Raw genomic sequence first — 18,287 nt, 5'->3', positions numbered from 1 at the left:
GAGGATAGAGCCTGGGACCTTGTGGTTCACAATCCAGTAACATGGCCACGACACAAAAGCAATTGCTCAAGTAGCATAGCTGTTAACTGGATTATAAGATTTCACCACAAACACGTGGTTGCGTTTGTCGACAAGGCATAGCTCCAACTATACATAAGTCTAGCTATACGTGTTTGAAGTTGTGAAAAGGAAGTTGGGTTGTGTATTTATGGTTGGAAATGGGTCTCTCGACGAAAACAAAAGAATTTATAGTTGAACATTATTTCCGATTATATGGAAGCGATCGTGAAGGTGGACCCAATTTGAAAAAGATGGCAGAACAATTCCAAGAGAAGTTTAATACGACAGTTTAATAAGTGATCGAACCATTTCTTCAGGATTTGAGAAGATTCTGACGTGCAAGGAACATTCAGATGAATAGGCAGTGGTATCTACAGGACAGAGCGCCCAGCCAAACAGAGTATTTCGAGCCATGCTGGAGAAATGCTTTCCAGGCCGAATCATTTCACGCGGTACTGACTTCCCATACACGCAGCATTCCCCAGATTTTACATCACCTGATGGCCACTTGAGGGGAATGTCAAAGGAGAGTGTGTTCAACTGTGAAGATCCACCAAGAACTGTGCCTGCATTACGTGATAAAAATCATCTCTCTTTGCAGGAGTCTGCAGCAACCTTTGTTTCTGGATATGTTTGAGAATCTGTGCGAGGCTGTGCACACTTTGAACACTTATATTAGCATACCATTGTAACTCAACATGCAAATAGCATGAATGTCTATGTATGTATGTTATGTATGTATGTATGTATGTTAGTTATAGTATTATGTATGTATGTTAATTTCTTTTGAGGAAAAATAAACTCACAGATGACAATAATGTAATTTTGTTCATCTTTTCATTTCAGTACTGTCTATTTTGGCTCATACTGTATTTTACTTAAATATAAAAAAAATTATTAAACATTATAACTCAATTTGTATCCATAATGTAACACTGAATCAAAATATTTCATTCAAAAAAAAAGTGGACGAAAATTGTGAAAAAAATGATGAGAACTTATGTATTTCATCGAAGAGTAGAAATTTAAAAGTACGATAATGTTTAAAAGTCGTGTAATATTTATAAATTTAGAAAAGTGAAAATTTTAAATGCGTGAAAAAATACATGATGCACAAAATATTCAAGATGATATGCAAAGCAGACAGATGAATATGAAACCATCAAATTTTTACCTTATACATCTTTTTCCACATCCTAGACATCATTTTTTTAAAAATTTAGCACAAATATTTTCTTTCATTCTTCTTATGACATTATGACTTCACATGCCAACATGTTCTTGAATTTCATTCACATGGGCACTCATCTCTTTTTCACATGAGGATTTGGGGAAAGCTTATAAGCCAATTAACAGCTACGCTACCCGTGCAATTGCTTTTGTAATGTGGTCATATTACTGGACTGCAAACCACAAAGTCCCAGGTTCTATCCTCTCTCATAACACTCGCTACATTGGTGACCTCGAACGGTGAACCTTCAATCTTCGCACAGTTGTTGTGGCGCCATCTACCCACAGCAAACTAAAGTCGTCAGATTCACTTGATGAAGCAAACCAAAGCCGTCAGACTCATTTGAAGTAGCAACACAAAAAGGCCACAGCAACCCAAAGTCGTCAAACTCACTTGATGTAGCAACAGCAACCACTCACACACACACTCTCGCCATAACGCTTGGCGCTTCTCAAATGGGTACACGCGTACACCACACAACAGCCGTATCGTTCGTCTCACCTCCGACTCACTGGAGAGAGAGTCTGTGGGGAAAGCTTATAAGCCAGTTAACAGCTACGCCACCCTGGCCATTGCTTTTGTATTGTGGTCATGTTACTGGGCTGCGAACCACAAAGTCCCAGGTTCTATCCTCGCTCATAACATCCGCTACAAGGATTAAATTTTTCAATTTTTTCTTGCCCTTGCTTCATTTTTTACAATTTGCAAGCACAAACTACATGGAATTTTCTGTCATGGCTTTAAAGAAAGTCATCAATTTGGCGCTCTCTAACAATTTTGCTTGAAATCTTGCCAACGTCATACTCTGCAAAAAATGACTTTTAATACAAATGTTATGGAACATCCATCAGGTCAGTATACAGTAATGTATAAATTTCAACAATATCAATAAAGAATAAAGATGCTTTTTTCACAAGAAAGTATTAAATACAGGCAGACAGCATAAGGACACCTTTCATAGATGTTTAAAGAATGTTGTGTCAATGTATGAGGGCTTTCAATGCCAAACTTTCCACATTCCGAAACAAAAACCTTGTCTTTCATATAAGCACTTTGTCTTTTAAGCACTGGCTAAAAGCATGTTAATTACAGGAGACAGTCTAGACAATAACAAAATGCATCAAATACAAATAATCCACGATTGATTTTAGCCCAGAAGAATAAGTCAGTGATAGAGATACGAATAATTCATTAATTTCCCAAATGAGGTAAGTGACGACATTCTAACATGTACGAATTCCTGCCTTGGCGGCACGCTTGGCGACCATTTATCTCCGATGGCGTGTTTTCATCCTCATTTAAGCAATTCCTATATGTTTTAAGTAAGGAAATAACTGATGCCTCATTTAATACTTTTTAACTTTTCTTAAATGGTTAACTTTTCCCTTTTATTCCACATGCAGAGTTTAAAGTTGATTTTAATATTAAAATAGATATTTTATTATTTTGTTAACCTTATCTGGCGACCTGTTAGTTCTTTGAGAATAATATGTTCTATTTTAAATAAAGTATCCTATGTACATTTATGCAGAGATACTTTCCTCTGCAATGTAAATATAAAAACCATTCTAATTTTATAATCTTAAATATGCTCGGTTTAATAAGTATATTGAATTCCCTAAAGAAGCCAGTTCCACGGCATCATACTGCAACTACCTACGCATTGTCTTATGTAGCGTTGCCAATCCTTTATGTAGAAAGCACTGTTATTTCTAATATTAATTATTTGCAGTTTATTTGAATAATATAAGCACATGTAAGCTGAATTAGATGTGCTGGAAGAACTCATATTTCAATATATATATGGTGTATTAATTAAGATATTTACTTTTTCCATTAAATTTCGGTAAATATATAAAAATAAAAATAAAAAAAGTTATTGTCAAATAAGGGGAAAAAAAACGAAATTAATCACCATTCCTTAGCTTTTAAGAATGAAAAAATGGCAACAGCTTGCAATTTGGACTGAAAGTACAGAAAAAAAAAGTAATATTTCAATGCAAAATATATAATTAAGATAATAACGAGGTTTTCAAAAATGTTTCAGAGCAAAAGATAAATTAAAATGAAATAATATTATCAAAAAATACGGAAAAAAATAAAAAATAATTACTCTTTATTGTTCATTACCATAAAAGAAACGTGAAATTAAATATTTACAGAAGCATTAAAAATCATTTAAATTTTATTTCACCAGTGAAAATATTGTTTCAAGTTATGCGCAAAATATTTTATGTAAAGAAATGTCAACATTCTGAAAACAAGTAATATAAAATATATATATATATATAATTTATTTCCTACTTACGTCAACAAAGAAAAATTTTATTTTAGTTATTTTTTATTAAATAATTACCAAAAAAATTATTATGTATCAAAAAATAAGTATCAAAAATACTGAAATCCTTGCATTTTACTGATTGAGCTACTGCCTGCAGATTTCAATTTTCATTACAAACTGCTAAAACTCTATTTAAAGTATTAAAAATTAATTAAATTGAATTAATGAATTAATATTTGAAAAAACTGTATTTGAATTTGAGTGGAAGAATAAAAAGAATTTTATTAACGATTGAAAATTTGAGCAAGATATATAAATATATATAGGGAGAGTGTGAACTAATAGTAGGAATTGAAAAACAAATAAATTAGCATCATTCAAAAGATAATTTTTCATAATTTATTATGGCACAAAAATGATATTTGCACTTTAAAAGTTTCCAAAGTTTTCGCTAAAAGCATCAAAATACTGGAGCTTAATTTTCGAAATTCAAAGTAATTTTTAAAAGAAATATTGTCCTTTTGTAACATACATTCTTGCCAAAGTGGATTGTTTTAAATTAAACGATATGACATATACAAAAAGCGAAGACTATTCAAACATACATTCATATTTAATATTAATAGAGATGAAAATCAAAGAGAGAAAATAGAATTCAGAATAAAAGGCATAAATTTGTTTTTACTTTTTCAGAAAACAGTTGCTTCATATAGTACCGGGATAAGTTCCCATTCCTAACCCCAGATGGCAGCATATTCCCGTTGTCTTGAAATTTATGCAGAAAAGATTTCTTGTTTGCTTAGCAATCGTGAAAAGTAGACGTTCAGGTGAAGTGTGAGCAATTAGCAGCTCGCGAGGAAAAGCAGAGCAAATTTATTTTCACAATCACGCGGAAACGAGCGAGTTTCTTGTGAAATCAGTAGTTTATGAAGGAAATAAATTTTATTACCTTTAAGAAATATTCGTATCCTTGATATGGAGTTGCTTATCGGAAATTGTATAAAGATAAGGTGTGGCTCGATGTGAATAAATTGAAGATTAGTCAAGAAAACTGTTTAAGAAATTTCTTGCGTTGAATCTTCTTTTTTTTTTTTTTTTTCAAAAAGGAGCACAGGGTATGGGCTCACGAAAAGTGCTGAAATACTATGTTACGGAAATGTGCCCTATATTCGACTTATAGCTAACTTTAAAAAATACGCTCTTGCCAAAGTGGATTGTTTTAAATTAAACGATATGATATATACAAAAAGCGAAGACCATTCAGACATACATTCATATTTAATATTAATAGAGATGAGCATCAAAGAGAGAAACTAAAATTTAGAATAAAATGCATAAAGTTTTTTACTTTTTCAGAAAATAGTTGCTTCATATAGTGCCGGGATAAGTTCCCCTTCCTAACAACAGATGGCAGCGTATTCACGTTGTCTTGAAAGTTATGAAGATTTCTTGTTCGCTTAGCAGTCATGAAAAGTAGACGTTCAGGTGAAGTGTGAGCAATCAGGAGCTCGCTAGGAAAAGCAGAGAAAATTTGTTTTCACCATCACGCGGAAACCCAGCGAGTTTCTTGTGAAATTGGTAGTTTATGAAGAAAATAAAATTTATTGCCTTTAAGAAATATTCGCAACCTTGATATGGAGTTGCTTATCGGAAATTGTATAAAGATAAGGAGTGGCTCGATGTGAATAACTCGACGATTAGTCAAGAAAACTGTTTAAGGAATTTCTTGCGTTGAATCTTCTTTCTTTCTTTTCTTCTCTTTCTTTTTTTTTTTTTTTTTTTTTTGCAAAAAGGAGCACAGGGTATGATCTTACGAAAAGTGCTGAAATACTACGTTACGGAAATGAGCCCTATATTCGACTTATAGCTAACTTTTAAAAAAAAGTTTCGTTTGATATTTTAACTGCTCGAATAATATACAAAGTGATATTAAATTATACGAGGGAAAGTCGAAACGTAAAGTGACTTTTGCAATTTTTCTTTCCAGGGTTTGGTAACATTGCTAGTATCCAACGCTGTATTAGTGCAGTCGGCAACACTTCTATGCAATGTGCCACTCTTATTCCTGCGTTAGTTCTTGGATTGTAGCAGACCGGTGCAGCTGCATTAGATTGTAGCAGACTTCGTGCAGCTGCATTACCGATCTGCACCAAGGTGGAAATGAGAGCAGGGATTCGCTTTTTGTTCATGGAAAATGTTAAACTTGCAAAAATTATTGGTCGAATGCAAGCGCACTGTTTATAACGGAGCAAGATCTATGAATGGATAAAGTGCTTCAAACATAGAAGAACTTCTTTATATGATAACGAAAGATCGGAAAGACCATCGACGTCAGCCTCCAAAAGATGCGAAACTGTGAACAGTGAGAACTATTGCGATATGTTTCGAACTAAACTGAAACCTGCAATCAGATCAAAACGTCGTGGAAAACTGTGAAAAGGTGTCATCCTAAAGCAACATAATGCTTGACCACATTCTGCCCAACGAAAGGTCGAAACAATAAAGAAGTTGGGATTGAAACACCCGCCTTACGGTCCAGTCCTGACTCTAAGCGATTTTCATATGTTTAGGCCATTGAAGAAAGCACTAAAGGGAAGAAGATTTGCAACCGATGAAAAAGTCATTGATGTGGTGCAAAATTAGTTATAGATGCAACCAAAAAACGTTTTTTTCCCCGACGGAACCAAAAAACTTATGAAACGTTGAGAAAAGTGTGTTGAAGTCCAGGTAAGTACTGTATGTTTCGGTTTTCTATCATTAGAATGAATGCACCTTTTCTCAAATGTCCCTTTATTTTGTGACTCTCTCACGTAATATAATATTGTCACTAACTGAAAAAAAGTATTTGCTACAAGTATTTAAACACTTATTTTTGTATCTACAAAGTTCAATAATTCCGATACATTTCAGGAAAAGTATCTGAAAGTTATTTGTAAGAAAAAATTAAAATTAGTATTGCCTACATTCATAAATAATCAACTGGTAGTAGATTTTTACTATTCCAAAGCTGTTAATTATTGATATCTATCCCTAATTAGAAACAAAAATGTTACTGTTATTCTAATAAATCGAGGAATTTGTGCTAAAATAGGCTTTTAAATTAAATATGAAAAATACTTTTGATCTCTAATTAAACTAAGAATAAATACATATACACAATTTCATCATTGAGGAGTTCATTTTGTTTTCCCAATAACAAGAATCCATCTTTCCTAATAATGTATCCGCATTTTTAAAGTTCTCATGACTGATTTCATCTGAGTTAATCTGGAATGAATCAGTATTAAGTTTTCCTCCAGACACTAATTATATTAAGTAAGAGCAAAGCAATGCATATTTTATATGAATTGACTTCATAAATAAGATTAGAGCGATATATTGTATTTATTGCGGGTGTAACAGTGTAATCATATTCCACAAATTGTTTTGCATCAAAAGACAAAATGCAGCAAATTTCATTAGGACTTTGTTGTTAATAAATAATTTTAAATTTAACTTAAGATAAAAGTATGTTTTTTACCATATTTCTCTTACCCATTTTGTGCGTAGTTTCATGAAATTTGAAATATTATATTAGCAGTGTAATACAGCGAAGGCAATGAATCCTGTGAAAATTAACTAGTCTAGTCTAGACTAATTATTTCAAATTAACTATAGAAAATTTGAAATCCCAGGATACATGAAAAAATTCTTATTATGGAAGAAAAATACATGCATGATTTTAAGAATTTAATACTAATTAACCAAACTTGTTAACTTATTAATTAACCAAATTTGTTAACGAATTTTTGGGAGACAAAATTGATAATACTGTGATTGTTATATAATGGCAATCAGATTTTAATTGCATTAGCAAAGAAAAGATGAAAATGTATGGCATATTTTCAGGAAATTTGAAATATTATACTATAAATACAATGCATGGAAGGTAGTGACTGTTGTTAAAATTAATTAATTCCAGACGAAATATTTCAAATAATAAAAACAGCGAAATGCAAGGCTACATGAAAAAATAAAAGCAAAAACCATGTATAAATTTGAGAGTTTAATGCTAATTGACCAAAATGCTAACTAATTCATTAACCAAACTAGTTAATGAATTATTTGGAATCAAAATTAATAATACCATGACTTTTATTTATAATAATTAGACTTTAAATTATATTTACAGGGAAAAGATGAAAATGTAGGCCATAATTTCATGAAATTTGAAATATTATACTAACAGCACAATACAACGAAGTCAATGAACCGTGTGAAAATTAACTAGTCTAGACTAATTTTTTCAAATTAACCTATAGAAACTTTGAAATGTTTGGATACCTTATTCTAATTATGAATTTGAAAATTTAAAATTAACCAAATTTGTTAATGATTTTTTCGTAGACAAAATTAAAATCATGATTGCTACGTACGACAATCAGATTTTTAATTATACTTACAGAGAAAAGATAAAATGCAGTACATAGTTTCTAGAAATTCGAAATATTGTACTAACAACTGAAAGCAATGACTCCTATCAAAATCAGTCTAGACAAAATTTTTTAAATTATATAAACTTTGAAATGCCAGTATATATTAATAAATTTTTCCTATTAAAACAAAATTTGCGAATTTAATACTATTTTATGAAGTTTGTTATTAAGTTTTAAAGAATCAAATTTGAGAACACCATGATTGTTCTATGTTACAGTCACATTTGAATTACATTTTAAAGGAAATGATTAAAAGTCTGTGCATAGTTTCATGAAATTTGAAATATTATACTAACAGCACAATACATCAAAGTCAATGAATGGTGTGAAAATTAACTAATCTAGACAAAAATTTTTGAAATTACCTATAGAAACTTAGAAATGCTTGGATACATTATTCTGAGGACATTTTTATTTTGAAAACAAAACCCATGTCTGAATTTGAGAATTTAATACTAATTAACCAAATTTGTTTATAAATGTTACAAAATTAATAATATAATGATTGTTATATACGGAAATAAGAATTTAATTACATTTCCAAACAAAAGATGAAAATGCAGTGCATAGTTACCTGAAAATTGCAATATTATACTAACAATAGAATGACTAGAAGACAATGACTCCTGTTAAAATTAATTTATTCTAGACAAAATATTTTAAATAGTAGAAACTATGAGATGCAAGAATACATGAAAAAATTCTTATTATGAATGCAAAATCCATGTATAAATTTGAGAATTTAATACTAATTTACCAAATTTGCTTATAAATGATACAAAATTAATAATATAATGATTGTTATATATGGAAATAAGAATTTAATTACATTTCTAAACAAAAGATGAAAATGCAGTGCATAGTTACCTGAAAATTGCAATATTATACTAACAATAGAATGACTAGAAGACAAGGACTCCTGTTAAAATTAATTTATTTTAGACAAAATATTTTAAATAGTAGAAACTATGAGATGCAAGAATACATGAAAAAATTCTTATTATGAATGCAAAATCCATGTATAAATTTGAGAATTTAATACTAATTTACCAAATTTGCTTATAAATGATACAAAATTAATAATATAATGATTGTTATATACGGAAATAAGAATTTAATTACATTTCCAAACAAAAGATGAAAATGCAGTGCATAGTTACCGGAAAATTGCAATATTATACTAACAATAGAATGACTAGAAGACAAGGACTCCTGTTAAAATTAATTTATTCTAGACAAAATATTTTAAATAGTAGAAACTATGAGATGCAAGAATACATGAAAAAATTCTTATTATGAATGCAAAATCCATGTATAAATTTGAGAATTTAATACTAATTTACCAAATTTGCTTATAAATGATACAAAATTAATAATATAATGATTGTTATATATGGAAATAAGAATTTAATTACATTTCTAAACAAAAGATGAAAATGCAGTGCATAGTTACCTGAAAATTGCAATATTATACTAACAATAGAATGACTAGAAGACAAGGACTCCTGTTAAAATTAATTTATTCTAGACAAAATATTTTAAATAGTAGAAACTATGAGATGCAAGAATACATGAAAAAATTCTTATTATAAATGCAAAATCCATGTATAAATTTGAGAATTTAATACTAATTAACCAAACTTATTAACTAAGTCATTAACAAATTGTTAATGAATTATTAGTATTCAAAATTAATAATACCATGACTTTTATATATAATAATAAGACTTTAAATTAGATTTACAATGAAAAGATGAAAATGTATGGCATAATTTCATGAAATTTGAAATATTATACTAACAGCACAATACAGCGAAGTCAATGAATCATGTGAAAATTAACTAGTCTAGACTCATTTTTTCTTATTGCCTATAGAAACTTCGAAATACTTGGATATATTATTCTGAGAACATTTTTATTTTGAAAATAAAACCCATATCTGAATTTAAGAATTTCATACTGATTTACCAAATTTGGTAAAAAGTGTTACAAAATTAATAATATCATGATTGTTATATATGGAAAAAAATATTTTAATTGCATTTATAAAGAAATATTGTACTAACAGAACAATAGACTACAGTTTATTTTAACAGTGTAAGACTCCTGTTAAATCTATACTAAATTATTCAAATTATAGAAAGTGTTAAATACCAGGGCATATGCAAAAAAATTGTTATTATGGAAGAAAAATCCATATATGAATTTGGGGATTTAATATTAATTAAAAAAACTTGTTAATGAATTTTTTAAAGTAGAAATTCACAACACCATTATTGGCGTATGTAGCAATAATTTTAATTACATTTACAGTGAAAAAATAAAAATGCAGTGGATAGCTTCATAAGATTTGAAATATTGTACTAAAAATACTGTACAGCAAATACAGTGACTTTGGTTAAAATTAATTAGGTTCAAACTAAATTATTAAAATCGTAGAAACTTTGAGATGCTGTATGAAAAAATTATTTTTATGAAAGCCAAATCTATGCATGAATTTGAGAATTTAAAACAAATTATTCAATTTCGTTAATGAATTTCGCGGAGTCGAAATTAATACCTCCAAGAATTTTATATTAACAATCAAATTTTAATTAAATTTAGAAGTAAAAGATTAAAATGTAGCTCAAATATTATTCAGAATGAAGTTTTTGTGGAAATACATTTGAGATATCAAATTTTATAGAGAACATGTATCTAGATATGCTATTTATTTATGATACAGAGGTTATTGTTTTCCATCTTCTTTTATCTTAAAAATGACTTAGAAGAAATTTTTCAAAAATATTTTTTTTAAATTTAATTACTAATTCAAAACTAGTGAATTTTTGTAAAATATAAAAAAAAATATTGTGTTGTAAAATACTAAAAGTTATTTTTATTTAATTTAGGGGTTCTATTGCCATGAGAAATATTTTTCATGATGTAAAATATGTAGAAAATTAAATAGAATATTAATTAATAGTAAATTAAAATGGAAGAATATTTTTTAAAATATCCATTTTCGAAAAAAATTAAAAATATTATTTTTTTTCAATATTTTTAATATTTTGCCATTTTTTTTTTTAGTATAGTGATAGAAACTTGTTTCTATGCTCTTTCTTTGGCAAGATAGATTATTTTTTATACTTGCAAAATGTTCATTTTGTTGTTAAACTTTGAAAGCTGCATTCAAAAATTTCAAATTACGATTAAAATATTCTTTCGAATCTTTCATATATTAAAATCGAATGCATAAGTTTTGTTGAAATTCTGTGGAATAATTTCTCATTATATCTGCATTTCCTTAACTGTATCTCTAGCAATCTGCTTATTTATAAAGTCTTGCAATCTTATTTTAATGCTATTAAAATGCAAAAGAATTTTAAACAATTTTTGTTAGGTATTAGTCGGGAGCCAGTATTGAAAGACTATATAAAAATTCAGATTATTTCTTAATTCAAAATAAAGGTAACAGTAAAGGTAAAAGTAATAAAAGTCGCTTAAGTTATCTACATGATTTTAAACAAATTTTTAATGCCAAAACCAGAATAGTTCTACTTTATACCTCTTTTTAGCAAAAAACAAAAAGTATTTATGTGTAATCATGGTTATTTTTCGAACGTAATCGCCATGTCTATTCAGGTATTTTCCCTTATTCATGGATCAATTTAACCAGTTAATTGTTTCGATCTCTTCGAAAAATGCGAATCTAAATTGTCATAAACATACATATATTATATAAATGTAATAAATAATTAATTATAAATATAACCATTAAACAATTATTATATAAATATAATAATTGTTATTGAATAAACTCGTCATAACGCCAAATGTAATATACGTTTTCCATGACGAGTATACTCGTGAAAACGAGTTAACTCGTTAATATCCTCTCTATCTTAAACATATTCCGGTCAGTGATGTGAAATAGGCTTCACTTTATTTTTAAGCTCCTCATACTTATGGAACTATTGTTTTGGCCTCCTAGCAATTTCTTTAATTCAGGGAAAATATGAAAGTCACTCGGCTCTAAATAGTATTCTCCATAAAGACAAATAAAGAGGAAAGATAGCCGCAACAGAAGATAGGTGACTAAGCTGTAAAAAAGAAATAATTGCTGGAAGGCCAGACAACGTATTGATCGACCAATATGCCAAAATTCTGACTTTGGACAGGGAATGTTTAGATGTTTCATTCCTTAAAAGAAAATAATTAAATGAACTTCCAGCTTAATGAAAAGCTTCAAAGGAATGTTAAAGCCCCTCTTAACCACTAGTGGTAACTGTTTTCGAAGAGCGATCAGAAATTGAGTCACCGGTATGGCAGTTGCCTTAATTGTCAAAAAGTAATATTGCTAGCATATAATTAAATGAATTAAATTAAATAATTGAACAGAATTAAATAATTAATTCATTTCACGCTCGCTTTTTTAGGGCACCCTTAAAATTCGAAAAAAAAAAAAAAAGCGTAATGCTTATTTTCACATGATTTTTTAATAAACTTTTCAAATGAAATGAAGAACATAACTTTCTTTTATGTTGGCTAATGGATGTGATAGCATAAATTAGTTTATGACTATTATAAATTATTAATACTAAAATTGGTAAACAAGGCAATTGCCAAAAAAATTCAATTACCAAATTTCGTGAAAGAGTCCGATGTGAAATGATTTATAATGTTAGAAAACGTAAGAAATGTATACAGTTTACTAAATAATTCAATAGAACATGTAAATAAGTTATTCGATGAATATTCCTGCTGTCTAAAGAGATCTTTCTCTTCTTTTTAAGCGATTCCCTAATATTTTCGCTAATCACATTAATAATATATTTTACTAATTACCACTTTTTATTCTATTATCTGAAATATTGGCTAATTTGAAACATGGAAAATAGAAACGGAGAAGCATAAACTTTTTTTTAATAATATATTGCAACTGTAATTTTGATAATAAGTTACTTATTAAAATGAAACTGTTTTCGATTGTTTTTACAGAATAATTAAAATTCTTTTTTTATTTCATTCCATTTAAATATATACATACTAGTTATTATCCCCATTGAATTATTTTTAGGTTTTTATTAAAGAAGCATTAACTATTTAGTTAATTTTTTACATATTTCCTTCAAACCCTATTTAAAAATCAGTATTTTTGAACTAATTTTAAAGTCTTTTAATAACAAATATTTATAGTAAAGATTAAAGTTATCATATAACAAATAAAGCTATTGAAGCATCGTATGCGATAAAGTAAAAAATATATTTAATATCACCATTTGCCGAAATCCCAAGGCTCCTATTAAAACGCTTCTTTAACTATATATAATGTTTTTATAGTAAAAAATTATTTTATATAAAATATTATAATACAAATCGTCTGCAATTTTATCTGCAGAATTAATCTTCTGCCTCTTATAGTCTGCAATTTTATTTATAATTAAACTAGAGCAAAACTGTTGAACAAAAGGTTTATAATATCGTGTAATTTCACGAAAGAAATGCAAATATCCCATATGATTTTATTGATAATTTTTGAACAATGATATAAAATTTAGTTAAACTTTTTAAGCGAAGCATAAGTAAAAACTTACAATTTAAAATATATAGGCAGTAATTTTTAAAATATAATTTAATCTCGATAGAGTACATTAAAAGAAAATAATCCAGCCATGTATAATTATTTTAAGTAACAGGAAACCTCAAAAAACGTATATCTTGTTAATAGAAAAATATATCAATACATTTTATCCCATATTTGAGTTAATTTATAATTAACACGTTTATTTAATGAAATAATCTTAGGCAATTTTGTGCATGCTTATAAGCGATGCATTATTACTAAGTAAGCAAAGTGTTTAATTAATAAAAAATGAATATGTTATTGAATAAAATTAAATATTCAGTAAAATATTCCTTGTTATTTATAATGTTTACAAACAAAATGTGAAGAAAATAGAACGCAGTGTTGTCGATATCTTCTGGGAACAAAATTATAGACATTTCAATTTTTTTATAGGTTTATTTATAACAAAAATTAAATTAGCCTCTAATGTAAACATTGCTTTAAAATTCAGATATGTATAAAGTAAATATATTTTAAATTCAGTTCCTTTTCATAGACTAAATAAAAAAATAGAATTTAGTTCCAAGCAATATGTCTTAAAGCGTCGATGTTTTTAAAAGAAACAGATAACCAGATAAAAGAAACAGATTTTAAAGATAAACACTTAAGATACTATGTTTCTTCAAAATTACTATTTCTATTATTAATAGCTTGCTGAACAAAAGAAATTCAAATTTATGAAGTAAATATTCAAGCCTATATTCGGTTCTTAAAGTCAACACCAAATCCAGAAAATGACGGTTGGTTCTTAATTGCATAATTGTTGGTAAGTGGTAATTAATTGAATATGCATATCATTTCAATTCCGATTTCTGTGTATAAGTAATTTGATACTCATTTATTTTGGCTTTTTTATGCAATTTTATGTGTCTTTAAAATGGCAGATTGAATTAAATAGAAATATAGTCATAGAAACTGGTTTTCAAAAGTACGACCTATCATTTTGAAACCATTTCTCAATTAATTCAAAACAGAGTTAGGGTATTTGCTTGATTCTGAAATATATATATATATATATATATATATATATATATATATATATATAGCTTGTAAGGCAAAAATAATAAAAAATAAGCAGAATTTTGAAATTTTTTTGTTAAAAAATTTGAAAATGTTATTGCATCAAGATAAATTTTACACCGCTTTAAAATTTAAAAAACGTTCTTTTTAATGATGTAAATTTAATAGTCGTTGCCATTTTTGCTGAGTTTTGGCAATTTTTTTAGTTTAATTTTTTCTTATTTCCAAAAATAGAATGTATTCTTGCCCTAAAATTAAATCTCTTTAGTTTTGTACCACATATTCAATCTCTTGAGCAAATATTCTGCAATGATGATTTAAGACTACTGCCGGATTATATTGGTTTAATTATACGATATATATTCTCTCATGCGGAAAGGATATTCAAATATAATTAATGCGCACGTCATATTTGCTTCATAATTAAAAATAAATATTCAAAAAGAATACTAAAATAGACTCATCAAATGAAAATCACTGCAGCTTTATTGTGCTTCAGATATATTTTTGAAAGCTTCGTTAACTTTTTCTTTCCTTTTCTATAACATATATCAGTTCTTTTAAAAACAAGACCACTAACGAACATTTGTAAAAGATGCGCCAGATTCTCTTTTATATATTCAGTGAAAATTTTTTAATTAAACCCAATTGAAAAGAGCCTGGCAGAAAGAATAAAGATGAAAGGATGTGAAATTGCCAGAAGAGTTTAAAACTCAAAGGAAGAAATGATCGATTAAATTCTTTTGATGAAACTCAGATTCTTAATCGTTTCTTATTTTTGATGGATAAATGTTTGTATTATTTGAAAATATTTAAACTGCTCTCTACTAAACTCTACAGATTTTATTTTGCTGTTGGTTTGAATCCATCACTTGACAAAGCCGATCTAAAAACAATGGTGATTTTTTTTTATTTTTATCCTACAGTTACTTTTTTCAGTTTGAAACCCAGACAGAAAAATAAGCATGATACGATTTGTCCCTATTGAAAACGAACTGAATAACCTTGAGTATCTTTCCAGACAATAAAAAAGAAAAACATCTAAGCCAGAAAGGAGCAGTTTGAGTTGGATTACAAGAGCATCCAGGTATCTTCACTTCGTCTGCGAAATGGTAAAAAAAAAAAAAAAAAGTTGGTAGAAAAAGATTTTTTTTTTAATTATTACGTGGTGCTTTTAAACTCCTGTGCTTTGTGCCTCTATATGATTTCGCAATGTCATAAAAATTTTATTATATATATATATATATATATACAAAAGTATTAGAATCAAGTTAATAGGAAAAACAAAAATCAAATAAAAATTAAACCAAAAAAATTATTAAAAAGATATTAAAAAAAGAATCCGGCCTGAAGACTTTTTCAAGAGTCACCCACAGGCAGGGATTCAAATAAAGGGATTTTTTCTGTGAGGACATACAGACATTGTCTAATAATGATTCCTCGTGACCCTTATTAGACAATGTCTGTATGTCCTCACAGAAAAAATCCCTTTATTTGAATCCCTGCCTGAGGGTGACCCTTGAAAAAGTCTTCAGGCCGGATTCTTTTTTTAATATCTTTTTAATAATTTTTTTGGTTTAATTTTTATTTGATTTTTGTTTTTCCTATTAACTTGATTCTAATACTTTTGTATCAATTCATCTGTGTTTTAGAAGTAGCTGCAATTGCGCTCTCTAAATACTATGAAGTTCCTTTTTGGTTTTAGTTTAAATAGGTAATAAATTTTAGTTGCGATTTCGAAACTGTTTTGTTTCGTTTTCATTTTAGTTTCGTTTTCAAACTTTTTCTTACTTTAGATTGGTTATATATATATATATATATATATATATATATATATATATATATAAAGCACAACTTCAAAACTCGCCATAAGTCTCCATGTTTCGAGTATTTTTCAAATCAAATGACACTTTTCTGAAAATATGTCTATTCGTGAAAAAGAGAATTTTAGAGATTTGGATCCGGAATATGAAATTTGATGTGTGGCTTTTATATCAAATATATAAATTCTATCATCCTTTGAACAGTCTCTCGCCTGAACATTTTCTGTTCCAAGTCCAAGAGGTCCCTTGGCAGGAACGTTTTTTATCAACCAGCGGTATTGATACCCCTCAAACTTTGTCACATACTATTTAATTAACTCACCATGCCAAACAACGTCTGTGGCGTACATCAATTAGGAAATATTAACTTTTGGCGAGAATTTAGAATTTTCAAAGAATCTGCAATGTCTCGAGTTGGCGAGTTATTTGGCGATTAATCCCTTGCATGTGTTAATAGTATGCAAAAGTGAAATTTGTTTTTAAGTCAGGTTTTTCCAACCAATTGAAACTAACATTTGATACAAAACTGCACTTGTAATCACAAAAACCCATTCCCAATTTGATATACAGTGTCTCACAAAAGTGATGGGACACTTGTGCTTTACAAAAGGAAACTGTAATAAAATAAATAAATAAACATGTATAAAAAATTTTTGGGTTTGTTTCATATTTAATGTTAGTAACAATTATTACATAACATACATTTTGTCAAAATATTAAAGTATTAATTTAATAAAAATACAATTGTTTAGAACGGAGCAAAAAATGGCTCACATAAGTGATGGGACACTTACTTTTCCATCAAATATTTATCTAAAACTTTTACTTTTTAAAAGGTTTTAATATTTTATTGGATTTCCTTTTACTTTTAAAACATAATTTAATATTCTTGGGATGGATTCGACTATTTTTTTTTTTTTTTTTTTTGTGATTTCTGGAGTGATTTTACCCCATTCTTCTTGAAGTACCGATTTTAACTGATGTTTTGAAGAAATGGTGTGTTTGCGAATTCTTGATTCCAATTCTTGCCAAATATTCTCTATGGGATTTAAGTCTGGAGATTATGGTGATGTTTTTATTATTTCAGGGCAGTTATACAGCAGCCGGAGTCTAACGTTCAAAGCAGTGTGCATGGGCTCATTGTCCTGGTAGAATTTAAAATCGTTATGAAGGTTCGATTTTCGCATTGAAGATTTCAAATTTTGCTTTAAAATGTCAATATACTTGTACTGATCCATTATACTGTCAATAAAAACAAGATTTCCAACTCCAGCGTACGACATACACCCCAATACCATAACTCCTCCTCTACCATGTTTTACTGTTGGCACCAAGTTCTGTTTGCGAAATTCTTCCCTGGGTTTTCTCCACACCAAGATTCTACCGTCAGAACCAAATATATTAAATTTACTCTCATCAGCAAATATAACTTTATTCCAGTAATCAGAATTCTTATTTATGCTGGATTTTGCGAAAGCTAGTCTGAGTTTTCTATTCTTTTCGCTTACGAAGAATTTTTTCCTGGCTACTCTACCGTGATATCCAGCAGATCGAATTACTCTTCTAATAGTCTCAGGATTAACAATTATTCCAAATAATGCTTGTAAATCAGCAGCAACTTTAGGAGCACTCTTTCTTGGATTTTTTTAAATATTTCGAACGATAATTCGCTTTATTCTATTGGATAGCTTTGATGGTCGGCCAGGTCTTCTTTTATCCTGAATAATATGATTCTTTTTATATCGTTTAATGATATTGAAAACTGTTGAATGACTCAAGTTAACTGTTT

This window comes from Argiope bruennichi, chromosome 7 (assembly GCF_947563725.1).
Source record: "Argiope bruennichi chromosome 7, qqArgBrue1.1, whole genome shotgun sequence".
Lineage (NCBI taxonomy): Eukaryota > Metazoa > Arthropoda > Arachnida > Araneae > Araneidae > Argiope > Argiope bruennichi.
Note: the sequence above shows the minus strand (reverse complement) of the source record.